This window comes from Hippopotamus amphibius, chromosome 2 (genome assembly GCF_030028045.1).
Source record: "Hippopotamus amphibius kiboko isolate mHipAmp2 chromosome 2, mHipAmp2.hap2, whole genome shotgun sequence".
Taxonomy (NCBI): Eukaryota; Metazoa; Chordata; class Mammalia; order Artiodactyla; family Hippopotamidae; genus Hippopotamus; species Hippopotamus amphibius.
This window is the reverse complement of record NC_080187.1, coordinates 118,579,554-118,593,329: the sequence shown is the minus strand read 5'-3', so window position 1 is coordinate 118,593,329 and position 13,776 is coordinate 118,579,554. Positions and strand designations below refer to the sequence as shown.

Sequence of the window (13,776 nt, the reverse complement as noted above, 5' to 3'; positions counted from 1 at the left end):
TCTACGAGGTGGGTCAAAAAAGATCTTGCTGTAATTTTTATCAAAGAATGTTCTCCCTATGTTTTCCTCTAAGAGTCTTATACTGTCTGGCCTTACATTTAGGTCTTTAATCCATTTTGAGTTTATTTTTATGTATGGTGTTAGGGAGTGTTCTAATTTCATTCTTTTACATGTAGCTGTCCAGTTTTCCAAGCACCATTTATTGAGGAGGCTGTCTTCTCTCCGTTGTATATCCTTGCTTCCTTTGTCATAGATTAGTTGACCATAGGTGCATGGGTTTATCTCTGGGCTTTCTATCCTGTTCCACTGATCTATATTTCTGTTTTTGCACCAGTACCATATTATCTTGATTACTGTAGCTTTGTAGTATAGTCCAAAGTCAGGGAGTCTGATTCTTCCAGCTGTTTTTTTTCCCTCAAGATTGCTTTGGCTATTTGGAGTCTTTTGTGTCTCCATGAAAATTTTAGGATTTTTAGTTCTAGTTCTGTGAAAAATTGCATTGGTAATTTGATAGGGATTGCACTGAATCTGTAGATTGCTTCAGGTACTATCATCATTTTCACAATATTTATTCTTCCAATCCAAGAACATGGTACATCTATCCATCTGTTTGTGTCATCTTTGATTTCTTTCATCAGTGTCTTATAGTATTCTGAGTAAAGATTTTAAACTTCTTTAGGTAGGTTTATTCCCAGTTATTTTATTCTTTTTGTTGCAGTGGTGAATGGAACTGTTTCCTTACTTTTGCTTTCTGATCTTTCATTGTTAGTGTATGGGAATGCAAGAGATTTCTCTGTGTTAATTTTGTATCCTGAAACATTACCAGATTCATTGATTAGCTCTAGTAGTTTTCTGGTGGCATCTTTAGGATTTTCTATATATAGTATCATGTCATCTGCAAACAGTGACAGTTTTACTTCTTTGAGAATTTGGATTCCTTTTATTTCTTTTTCTTCTCTGATTGCTGCAGCAAGGATTTCCAAAATTAAGTTGAATAGTAGTGGCAAGAGTGGTCATCCTTGTCTTGTTTCTGATCTTAGAGGGAATGCTTTGTTTTTCACCATTGAAAATGATGTTTTCTGTAGGTTTCATATATGGCCTTTATTATGTTGAGGTAGTTTCCCTCTGTGCTCACTTTCTGGAGAGTTTTTAATCATAAATCGGTGTTGAACTTTGTCAAAAGCTTTTTCTGCATCTATTGAGATGATCATATGGTTTTCATTCTTCAATTTGTTAATATGTTGTATCACATTGATTGATTTACATATAATGAAAAATCCTTGCATCCCTGTGATAAATCCCTTAACCATAGTGTATGATCCTTTCAATGTATTGTTGGATTCTGTTTGCTAGTATTTTGTTGAGGATTTTTGCTTGTATATTCATCAGTGACATTGCTCTGTAATTTTCTTTTTTTGTAATATCTTTGTCTGGTTTTGGTATCAGGGTGATGGTGGCCTCGTAGAATGAATTTGGGAGTGTTCCTTCTTCTGCAATTTTTTGGAAGAGTTTGAGAAAGATAGGTGTTAGCTCTTCTCTACATGTTGATAGAAGTCACCTGTGAAGCCATCTGGTCCCGGACCTTTTGTTGGAACAATTTTAATCACAGTTTCAATTTCATTACTTGTGATTGGTCTGTTCATATTTTCCATTTCTTCCTGATTTAGTCTTAGAAGGTTATACTTTTCTAAGAATTTGTCCATGTCTTCCAGGTTGTTCATTTTTTTGGCATATATTTGCTGGTAGTAATCTCTTATGATGCTTTTTATTTCTGTGGTGTCCATTATAACTTCTCTTGATTCATTTCTAATTTTATTGATTTGAGTCCTCTCCTTTTTCTTGACAAGTCTGGCTAAAGATTTATAAACTTTATCCTCTTAAAGATCCAGCTTTTAGTTTTATTGATCCTTGCTATTGTTTTCTTTGTTTCTATTTCATATATTTCTGCTCTGATCCTTACCATTTCTTTGCTTCTAGTAACTTTGGGTTTTGATTGTTCTTATTTCTCTTGTTTCTTTAGGTGTAAGGTTAGATTGTTTATTTGTGATTTTTCTTGTTCCTTGAGGTAGGATTTTATTGCTATAAACTTCCCTCCTAAAAATGCTTTTGCTGCATATCATAGGTTTTGGATCATTATATTTTTTTTTGTTGTGTGTCTCTAGGTATTTTTTTATTTCCTCTTTGATTTCTTCAGTGATCTCTTGGGTGTTTAGTAGTTTATTGCTTAGCCTCCATGTGTTTGCGTTTTTTATGGGTTTTTTTTCCTGTAATTTATTTCTAATCTCATAGTATTGTGGTCAGAAATGATGCTTGATACAATTTCAATTTTCTTAAATTTACTGAGGCTTGATTTGTGACCCAAGATGTGATCTATCCTGGACAATGTTCCATATGCACTTGAGAAGAAAGTGTAATCTGCTGCTTTTGGATGGAATGTCCTATAAATATCAATTAAAATAGCTGGTCTATTCTGTCATTAAAAGCTTGTGTTTCCTTATTAATTTTCTGTCTGGATGATCTTTCCATTGGTGTAAGAGGGGTATTAAAGTCTCCCACTATTGTTGTGTTACTGTCAGTTTCCTCTTTTATAGTTGTTAGCATTTGCCTTATGTATTGAGGTGCTCCTATATTGGATGTATATATATTTATAATTGTTATATTTTCTTGGATTGATCCCTTGATTATTATGTAGTGTCCTTCCTTGTCTCCTGCAACATTCTTTATTTTAAAGTCTATTTTATCTGAGATGAGTATTGCTACTCCAGCTTCCTTTTGATTTCCATTTGCATGGAGTCTTTTTCCATTCCCTTACTTTCAGTCTGTATGTGTCCCTAGGTTTGAAGTGGGTCTCTTGTAGACAGCGTATATATGGGTCTTGTTTTTGCATCCATTCAACTAGTCTGTGTCTTTTGGTTAGAGCATTTAGTCCATTTACATTCAAGGTAATTACTGATATGTCTGTTCCTATTACCATTTTCTTAATTGTTTTGGGTATTTTAGGTCCTTTTTTTCTCTTGTGTTTCCCATTTAGAGGAGTTCCTTTAGCATCTGTTGTAGGGCTGGTTTGGTGGCGCTGAATTCTCTTAGCTTTTGCTCATTTGTAAAGCTTTTGATTTTTCTGTCAAATCTGAATGAGCTCCTTTCTGGATAGAGTATTCTTGGTTGTAGGTTCTTCCCTTTCATCTCTTTAAATATATCATGCCACCCCCTTCTGGCTTGCAGAGTTTCTGTTGAGAAATCTGCTGCTATCCTTACAGGAGTTCCATTGTATGTTGTCATTTTTCCCTTGTTGCTTTTAATAATTTTTCTTTGTCTTTAATTTTTGTCAATTTGATTACTATGTGTCTTGGTGTGTTTATCCTTGGGTTTGTCCTGCCTGGGACTCTCTGCACTTCCTGGACTTGGGTGGCTATTTCCTTTCCCATGTTAGGGAAGTTTTTGACTATAATCTCTTCAAATATTTTCTTGGGTCCTTTCTCTCTCTTCTCCTTCTGGGACCTCTATAATGCAAATGTTGGTGCATTTAATGTTGTCCCAGAGGTCTCTTAGGCTGTCTTCATGTCTTTTCATTCTTTTTTCTTTATTCTGTTCCACAGCAGTGATTCCACCATTCTGTCTTCCAGGATACTTATCCATTCTTATGCCTCAGTTATTCTGCTATTGATTCCTTCTAGTATATTTTTTATTTCAGTTATTGTATTGTTCATCTCCGTTTGTTTGTTCCTTAATTTTTCTAGGTCTTTGTTAACCATTTCTTGCAGCTTCTCCATTCTTTTTCCAAGGTCCTGGATCATCTTCGGTATCATTATTCTGAATTATTTTTCTGGAAGGTTGCCTATCTCCACTTCATTTAGTTGTTTTTCTGGGGTTTTATCTTGTTCCTTCATCTGGTACAAAATCCTCTGCCTTTTCATTTTGTCTATCTTTCTGTGGCTGTGGTTTTCATTTTGCAGGCTGCAGGATTATAGTTCTTCTTCCTATAATCCTGAGTTCTTCAAACTCTGCTGTCTGCTCTCTGGTGGATGAGGCTATCTAAGAGGCTTGTGCATGCTTCCTGATGGGAGGGACTGGTGGTGGGTAAGTCTGGGTGTTGCTCTGGTGAGCAGAGCTCAGTAAAACTTTAATCCACTTCTCTGCTTGTGGGTAGGTCTGAGTTCCCTCCCTGTTGGTTGTTTGGCCTGAGGTGGCCCAGCACTGGAGCTTACAGGCTCCTTGGCAGGGCTAATGGTGGACTCTGGGAGGGCTCATGCCAATGAGTACTCCCCAGAACTTCTGCTGCCAGTGTCCTTGACCCCACCATGAACCACATCTGCCCCCTGCCTCTGCAGGAGATCCTCCAACGCTAGCAGGTAATTCTGGTTCAGTCTCTTATGGGGTCACTGCTCCTTCCCTCTGGGTCCTGGTGTGCATACAACTTTGTGTGTGCCCTCCAAGAGTGGAATCTCTGTTTCCCCCACTACTGTGGAAGTCCTGCAATCAAATCCCACTGGCCTTCAAAGTCTGATTCTCTGGGGATTCTTCCTCCCATTGCCAGACCCCCAGGTTCAAAAGCCTGATGTGGGGCTCAGAACCCTCACTCCAGTGGGTGGACTTCTGTGGTATAATTGTTCTCCAGTTTGTGAGTTGCCCACCCAATGGTTATGGGATTTGATTGTATCACAGTTGCACTCTTCCTACCGTCTCACTGTAGCTTTTCCTTGTCTTTGGATGTGGGGTATCTTTTTTGGTGAGTTCCAGTGTCTTCCTGTCTATGATTGTTCAGCAGTTAGTTGGGATTCTGGTGCTCTTGCAAGAGGGAGTGAGTGCATGTCCTTCTACTCCACCGTCTTGAACCAATCTCTATATGTATTCTTGAAGCTGAAGTGATTCTTGTAGCAGCATATAGTTGGGTCTTTTTTTTTTTTAATCTATTCAGCCATTCTTATGTCTTTGATTGGATAACTTAATCCATTTAAATTTAGAGTAACTATTGATGGCTATCCCATCTTATTAATGTTTTCTTGATGCTTTGTAGTTCCCTTGTTCCTTTCTCCTTCTCTTGCTGTCTTTCTTTGTGAAATGATTTTCCATAGTGTATGCTGTGATTCTCTTTGTGTTTTGTGTATCTACTGTAGGTATTTGCTTTGTGGTTACAATGAGGCTTTCATAAAACATCTTATAGATAAAAATGGTCTGTTTTGAGCTGATAAAAGCTTAAGTTTGATCACATATAAAATTCTACCCTTTTACTCTTTCCTCTTTTATATTTTCAATGTCACAATTTACCTTTTTATATTTTTTGTTCACTAATAAATTATTGTAGTTATATTTTCAATTCCTTTGTCCTCTAATCTTTTTACAAAAGTCATTAATACACTACCTTATTATAGTGTTAGAATAGCCTGAATTTCATCATATATTTATCTTTACCAGTGTTTTGTATATTTTCATGTGACTCACTAGCATCCTTTCATTTCACTTTGAAGAATTCCTTTCAGCATTTCTTGTAAGGCAGATCTGGGGCTAAAAAGAATTCTTGATAGAACTGTCTTCAGGCTGATCTGTCCCCTGCTTCTTTTGGCCACTGGATATGAAGCATATCCAGGGAGAGGTGAGAATTTGGCAGGACACTGTATAGCTAAAGCAACATCCTAAGGGACCAGCAGCCAAAGCTGTCTTCCAACAGCACATCAGCAACTGGTAAGATAGGTACTTTGTCAAGGCAGGATCTAGGTTGCAGACACTAGTATTCCAGAGTGCACCGATACAGTTTGAATCCTTTAAAAAAAAATACTTATGAATTATTTATTTATTCATGGAAAGGTATTTTATTTTATTTTTTTATAAATTTATTTATTTATTGGCTGCATTGGGTCTTTGTTGCTGAGCACAGGCTTTCTCTATTTGCAGCAAGCAGGGGATACTCTTGGTTGTGGTGTGCAGGCTTCTCATTTTGGTGGCTTCTCTTGTTGAGGAACAAGGGCTTTAGGCTCACAGGCTTCAGTAGTTGTGGCACATGGGCTCAATAGTTGTGGTTCATGGGCTCTAGAGTGCAGGCTCAGTAGTTGTGGCACATGGGCTTCATTGCTCTGCAGCATGTGGGATCTTCCCAGAGCAGGGATCAAACCCATGTCCCCTGCACTGGCAGGCAGATTCTTAACCACTGCACCACCACGGAAGTCTAGGTATTTTATTTTAAATATAGCAGTGTATACATGTCAATCTCAAACTCCCAATCTGTCCCTCTCCCCCCACCACTTCCCCTCTGGTAACCATAAATGTATTCTTTAAGTCTGGGAGTGTTTCTGTTTTGGAAAGAAGTGCATTTGTATCGTTTTTTAAAGATTCCACATATAAGTGATATTATATGATATTTGTCTTTCTCTGTCTGACTTACTCTACTTAGTATGATAACCTCCAGTTCCATCCATTTTAATTTTCATCCTGAGGGTGGGAGGAAGTTGTGTATGTTCAGGTTGTGGGAGTTGTGTGTCAAAGATAGTGTGTCTGTTTATGTGCACACTTCAGGTTGATATGTGTGAAATCAAGGGATGTGAGGGGCTATGCATACATTAAGGAAGCTTGAAATCTACTGTGTTTGTGGTGGGGTTGAGGGTATGTGTATATATGTGAAGGTTCTTGTGGGTTATGTTGCATGCTAGAGTTTGGGTGGTTTACGTGAATATTTAGACTGTAGGGAGAGTGCATGTGTATCTGAGGAGGGTAAGGCTATGTGAATTACATGTTGAATTCTGCTGGGATAGGGTATGTGTGAATTCAAAACCTGTGAAGGTTTTATGCATGTATTTGAGAAGGCTGGGACATCATATACATGTATTTGGGATGGAGATTGGTGTGTCTGCATGTATTGGGGTCATGGAAGGCTCTAGGTGTGTGTGTTTGTAACTATAAGGAGTTGAGGATGCATATTTTGTGAGTTTTGTGTGTGTGCATATATTTTGGGGGCTGAGTGGTTGTATATATTCTGAGTCCAGCAGGGTGTGATAGACATTTTTTCCTGAGTATTAAAATATTGTATGTTTATATTGGTGGGGTTTGGAGGTGTGTGTGTGTGTGTGTGAGCATGTGCATGTGTGGAATGTAGTGTTTTCTATGCTTTGGTATGTGGCATATGCTGGATTATCTGATGTAACAAATAATTCAGTGACTTCCAACAACAAAGGTTTGTTTCTCATTTATGTTTCATATCCTCCATTGGATAGTTTTAGATTGGTTCCCTGCCCTCTTCACCTTGGATCCAGATGGATGAAGCAACCCCATCTGGGACAGAAACAGAGGGGAATGTGTCTTCTCAGAAGTTATACATGGCATTTTCACTCACATTTCATTGGCCAGAGTAAGTTATATGGCTACATCTGAGTTCAACAGGGTTGTATTATATACTCTCTTAGACAGAAACACTAGAGAAAGGGACAGTACATATTCTTCTTAATGATACAATCTACCACATTGTGTGTGTTTGGAGCCTACTCTCTTTTGATTTTTGCATGGACCATCTTTTTAACCTATTTGTGTCTTTAGATAGGTGAGTCTCTTGCAGAAAGCATGCAGTTAGATCCTGTTTTGTTTTTTTTAAATCCACTCTGCCAATCTATGTCTTTTGATTGGAGAGTTTAATACATTTACATTTATAGTAATTAGTGTTAGCAAAGGACTTAACTGTTGCCGTTTTATTTGTTGTCCTTAAGTCTTATAGATTTTTTGTCCCTCATTTCCTCCACTAATGCCTTCCCTTGTGTTCAGTTAATTTTACAAAAATTACTACAAGTAACACATTTTGATTCTCTTCTCATTCCCTTTTGTGTATATTTGATAAATATTATCCTTGTGGTTAACATTCTAAAATTATACCAATCTATTTAAAATTCATACCAACCCAATTTTGATCACATAAAAAAACTTTACTCCTTTACATCTCTGCCCCTCCCCCTTTATGTTATTGATGTTATAAGTTGTATCTTTATATATTATGTACCCACTAAACATGTATTTATAAACATATTTTATGCTTTTTTCCTTTAAATCCAGTAGAATAAAAAGTGGAGTTAATAGGCTCAAATGACAATATAATGAGTTTTATATTTTCCATATATTTACCTTTATGGGAGAAATTTATATTTTCATATGGCTTCCAGTTACTGTCTAGGATCCTTTAATTTGATCTTGAATGACTTTAGCATTTTTTATAGGGCAGGTCTAGTGGTAATGTATTCTCTCAGGTTTTGTTTATCTGGAATGTCTTAATGTCTCCCTCATTTCTGAAGGATAGTTTTGTCAGATATATAATTTTTGGTTCACAATTTTTCTTTCTGCATTTTTTCAGCATTTTATTAAATATATAATCCCACTACTATATGGACTGTGTAATAGTTCTGCTAAGAAATCTGCTAATATTCTACTGAAGATCCCTTGTATGTGCTGAGTCACTTTTCTCCTGCTGCTTTCAAGATTCTCTTGTTGCCTTTGTCTTTTGACAGTTTGATTATAAAGTGTCTCATTGTGAGTCTCTTTTTGTCCTATTTGGAGTTGGTTGAGACTCTTGTATTTCTATATCCATGCGCTTTCTCAAATAATTTCTTTGACCCTTTTTCTTGTCCTTCTCCTTTAAGATTCCCATAATGTGTATATTAGTCTGTTTGATAGTATCCCATACATACCTTACACTCTGTTCCTCTTTTTTTTTTATTATTCCTCAGATTCAATAATTTCAAGTGATCTGTATTCCAGTTCACTGATTCTTTCTTCTGCCTGTTGGCATCTGCTTTTGAACTCCTTTAGTGAGTTTTTCAATTGAACTACTGAATTTTTAGAACCAGAATTTGATTTTCTTTCTAATTTCTATCTCTTTGTCAATGTTCTCATTTTGTTAATATACTGTTCCCCCACTTTCCTTTAGTCCTTTATCCGTGTTCTCCATTTTGCTCTTTGAGAATATTTAAGACAGTTATTTTCAAGATTTTCAGGGGCAATTTCTGGATATTTACTTTGTTTTCTTGAATGGGCCATGTTTTCCTGCTTCTTTGAATGTCTTGTTATCTTTTGGTGAGAACTGGCATTTGAAAAAACAGCCACCTCTCAGTATTTACAGGTTGGCACTGTACAGGGAAAGACCTTCAGGGAAAGTCAGGGAAGAGTTAAGATCTTTTCAGGATTCCTCTGGGCATGCAGCATTCCTGAGCCTGTGTACTTCCCCCCTGCCCCAAGTCCCCCATATACACAGCTGCTTTTACAGACTTAATTTCTCTGAGTATCACCCCTGTTTCTTCTCAGGACCTTAGATATTCTATTGTATTTCTCAATCAGTAATCTCTTGCCTCAGGTATATGCAGATCTGCACTCCTCCTGCAGACTTAATGAACCATGCCTGCTGCTTCCCACAGCTTTTATTAGCCTGAGATCTGAGTTGTACAACATTTGGGCATGGAGCTCCAACCTGGGTGAAATGGAGACCAATCAGGCAGTCCCTGAACAGGTTAGAATGTTGCAAATTTGGTCCACCCTGCTCTTTCTGGTTCATGGAAGGGAACTGGGGATGAGACTACCATTTCTCCCAAGCCATACTGCACAGCACCAGGAGGAGGGTGAGGCAAGGGTGAGTTAACACGCCATGAAATTTTCTCTGTTTTGAATGTGACTTTCTTGACTGGGCATTCACTTGGTTGCTGTACATCTCTGACTGATTTCTAGAGCTCCTATCCAGTTATTTTAGCTAGTCTCTAGTTATTTGTTTAATGTTGCCATGGGGGAATGAGGGCCTGGAGCTTCTTTTCTGTAAATCTTTGCTTATGTCATTCCTCTAATCTCCTTGTTTTAAAGTCAGCTCATTAGCAACCTCAATTCCATATGAAACCTTAACTTCTTTTTACCGTGTAACATAACATATAGACAGTTTCTGGGAATTAAGACATGGACATATTTTAGATATGACTAAATTTAATGTGGTATCCTGGATCAGATCCTGGACCAGAAAATGAACAGTAGGGAAAAACTAATGAAATTTTAATAAAGCATGGAGTTTAATTAGTAGTAATATACCATTGTTGGTTCATTAATTATGACAAGTGTACCTTGGTAACGTAAGATGTAAACAATTGCAGAAATTGGATGTAGAGCATATAGGAACTATCTGTACTATCCTTGCAACTTTTCTGTAAATCAAAATTTATTCTAAAATTCAAACTTTAAAGTAAAAAAGAATAACAGTAAGATGTAATAAAGCTTATATAGTACACCAGGGCTAAGAGAGAGTGCTCAAGAAAGGGCAAATTTAGAAGAGGGACTTGTTCTCAAGGTTGGGGTTCAGACCATATTGGAGAAGTAGCTGCAGCCCACTGGAAAGCAGACATTTTTGCTGATTTTCCTATACTAAGCTTGACCACAGTTTCTGAGCAAGCAGGAAGCAACTCTCTGGGGGTGCAGGCAGGAGCAAGCAAGCTGCAGTGACCAGGCATGTAGGTTCTCAGAGGGAGTAGGGGGAGCCAATTATAACCCTCTGCAGTGCAGGGGGGTGTGGATGAGCAGAAAGTGGGAATATTTGGGGTATGAGAGGAACAGGGTATACTATGTCTGTGCCTAGAGGGCAGGAGATAGGCTGGGACTGTGAAATTGGAGATACTTTTGGTTTGGCTTTAGTAGGGTATATTTATGTACCTCCCAGTCACTTTGTGAGTAGAAAAGTTATTGCCAGTTGTCCCTGTGTAGGAACGTTTTCTCTGAACACTGCTGAAGAACCCTGCTGACTCACCTGGTATTACAATAAGACTGTGACATGACTGCCCTTATAGTTCCAGGAACTGAGAAAGTATGTTGGTACTGAAGGAAAACGAGTTTGAAATCTGAGGAGTGAAAAGCTTACCTGTGGGAAATTCTCCCAAATATTGGGTCATCAGATGTGTAAATCTGTAAGCTGCATATTTGGTTTGAATATCTCCCCAGTCAAAACTGGAAGTTTAAGCCTGTACTTATTAATGCAATAAACACACACACACACATACACACACTTACTTTTTGAAAATCAGAATGCCTATGTTTGTAGGATAAAGTGACTCTGTGTATGAAGTCACACATTTCATAAACCCCACATAATGGACTCTATCTTAGGGTATCTGATATTTGCTATCATAATGAATTCTAATGGTTTCATATAAAAGAACAGAAAATTGACCACATATGAAATTAGCTGAAATCCTGTAGCTCATAAATGAAAAAAGTTTGATAGGGCTTTTCTTAAATTTGACAACAATCCTAAAATTTTCCATAACTTTACCACCAATGGTTTGTGAAGCCAATGAAATTTTCTATGCCACCTATAATAAAGACAGCCAAGCATGATATTAGAAAGAACCTATTTTCTCTAGAGAAAAAAACCCTGCAAACTTACTTTCAAATGAGAACAAATCAAATAATAAGGGGCCACTGAAGTATAGAAAAATATATTACAGAATACACTGGACAATTAATATAAACATGGTATTTTAGGTACTTTGTGATATTTCTGTAGTATTTTTTTACCTTTCTTCCACATGTAGTTCACTGTGATTTATTTTCTTGTTATAGACATTCATAAGCAGAGGTAATTTTGTACTTATTTTGTGTTCTTTTATTTAAAGGGTTTCCCTTAAAACTCTGTAAGCACCAAGGCTTGTAAAGTTTTGGACATCACTGACATGTTCCTTGGACTAAGATAGTTTGCCCATGTAATCCTAATCCAATGAGGAGGTGGCTTTCTTGAAGGAACAACCCTGCAATACCCATCCCTGCCATGGGAACATGAACTCACTGAGGTTAAGGAGAACGGCAATAGCTGCTGGCCCACAGTAGCATATATTTACTAAGACTTTCTACTGTTTAAATGAATTACCTACTGCTGTGTAATAAAGTACTACAAACACTTGATGGTCAAAGCAACAACCATTTATTTAGCTCCTGTGTGGCTCTGTTGATCTAGGCCAGGTCCAGCTAATTTTGGATAAGCTGCTGGTGCTTCTGCATCAGCCATCCAGTGGGCCAAAAGCTGGCTGGTTTAGGATGGTCTCAGCTGTGATGACTCATCCACTCATCTTTCAGGTAGTTAGTCTTGCATCCTCTAGGAGGCTAGCCTGAGTGTTCACCTGGCAGTTGGGTAGGTTCCAGGAGCTAGAACGAATCACATGGGGCTTCTTGAGACCTGGATTCAGAACTGACCATCACTTCTGCTGCATTCTGTCAGCCTAAGTAAACAGATGTCTCTCCTTCCCCTAAAGCAGTTAAGGCACACCCTGGTAAAGGAGATTTTAAGAAATTTGATGGTGGCTCTTTGCTACTGGCCAGAACTGACAGTGGGAGATACTACCATGGTGATACCAATGAGGATGTAGAGATTCCAGAATGGCAGAGAACGGGAGACAGTACTTAATTATCAGCAGGAAGGTGGACATAATTACATAATCCACAGCAATGCAAGGGTGGTTACCAAGTACCTTGATTTTTGCATTGTATAAGAGTGGCTACTTTATCATGATGTCCCTAGGGGCAAGGTAAATGCAGAGAACACTAGCATTTCTTTAATTGCATAATACTGGCTCCTCCTCTAGTGTATAGAATTCATGTCAGTTCACAGACACACAAACCAATCATTGAGGGGACTGTTGAGTCTATCTGAAGAAAAACACAGTAATACTAGCATGTGTGTGTGTGTGTGTGTGTGTGTGTGTGTGTGTGTGTGTGTGTATTCTCCTATTTCCCAAAGGTAGTTGAAGCTATTATTCAGAGTATCTGTGGGGATGGGGAATATGGAGACTCTTCAGAGCACCATAAACCCAATCTGTGTAGAGCCCCAACTCCACAGTCTATAATTGGGATAGATGTGGGAGTAGATGTTGCAAAATCCTCACACTGATCTTCAGTAAGAGTTATTTCAATAGAAAGAGTCAAGTAGAAACCCTGGAAACTGACATTTTAGCCAAAATAACAATTCAGAAAGAATAATGCACTTCAGGAGGATTTATTGAGATTAACACATAAGAGTCATAAAAGAGTCATAAAAGATGCAGTGGTAGTAGTCTCCATCATATTCCTTTTCCATTTATGACCCTTGCAAAACCAGAAGCATCATATTGGATGACAGTAGTCGGCTATAACAAAGTATGGTAGCCTCAATTTATAACTTCTATGCTGAGTGTTGAATCGTTGCTAAAAGATACCTACCAAATTCTGACACTTAGTATGTGGTATTGATCTGGTGATCATATTCCTTTTCATTTTCATTAACAAAAAGGCTCATGAGCAGTTGGCTTTTTCTTGGGAAAACAGAAGTATACATTCATTGTCTTGCCGGGGGCCCACGTTAACATTCCTGCTCTTTGTCACATATAGTTCACAGGGACATTGACTTTCTGCAGAAATATCACAACAGTCCACAATAATATCAAAATCTTGATTGGACCTGGTGAACAAGAGTAACAAGCAACTTACACGCCCTAGTAATTTACATTTGAGTTTAGCTGACTGGTGGTGCTGTCTCTCAGCTGACGTCACTGCTTCTCTCAAGGCAACTTTCTGCACATGAATTTCACCTTCCATGTTCCAGCAACCCTCGGTGCTCCTCCTCACTTTTGACTCAGAGTTAGCAATAGCTCCACAGGTACGAGTTTTGGGTGTATCACTACCTCTTGTTTGTGATTTCCCTACCTCCTGCTCACACATTTAAAAGTTCCTGTATTGGGACTTCCCTGGTGGCACAGTGGTTAAGAATCTGCCTGTCAGTGCAGAGGACATGGGTTTGATCCCTGATCCGGG

General features: G+C 38.1%; 1 pseudogene; it reads right to left on the bottom strand.

Annotated features, from left to right (window-relative positions):
• LOC130844466 (elongation factor 1-alpha 1-like) overlaps positions 1-13,560 on the bottom strand; it is an 80,784-nt pseudogene extending 67,224 nt beyond the window's left edge.
• Positions 13,561-13,776: the final 216 nt, after the last annotated feature.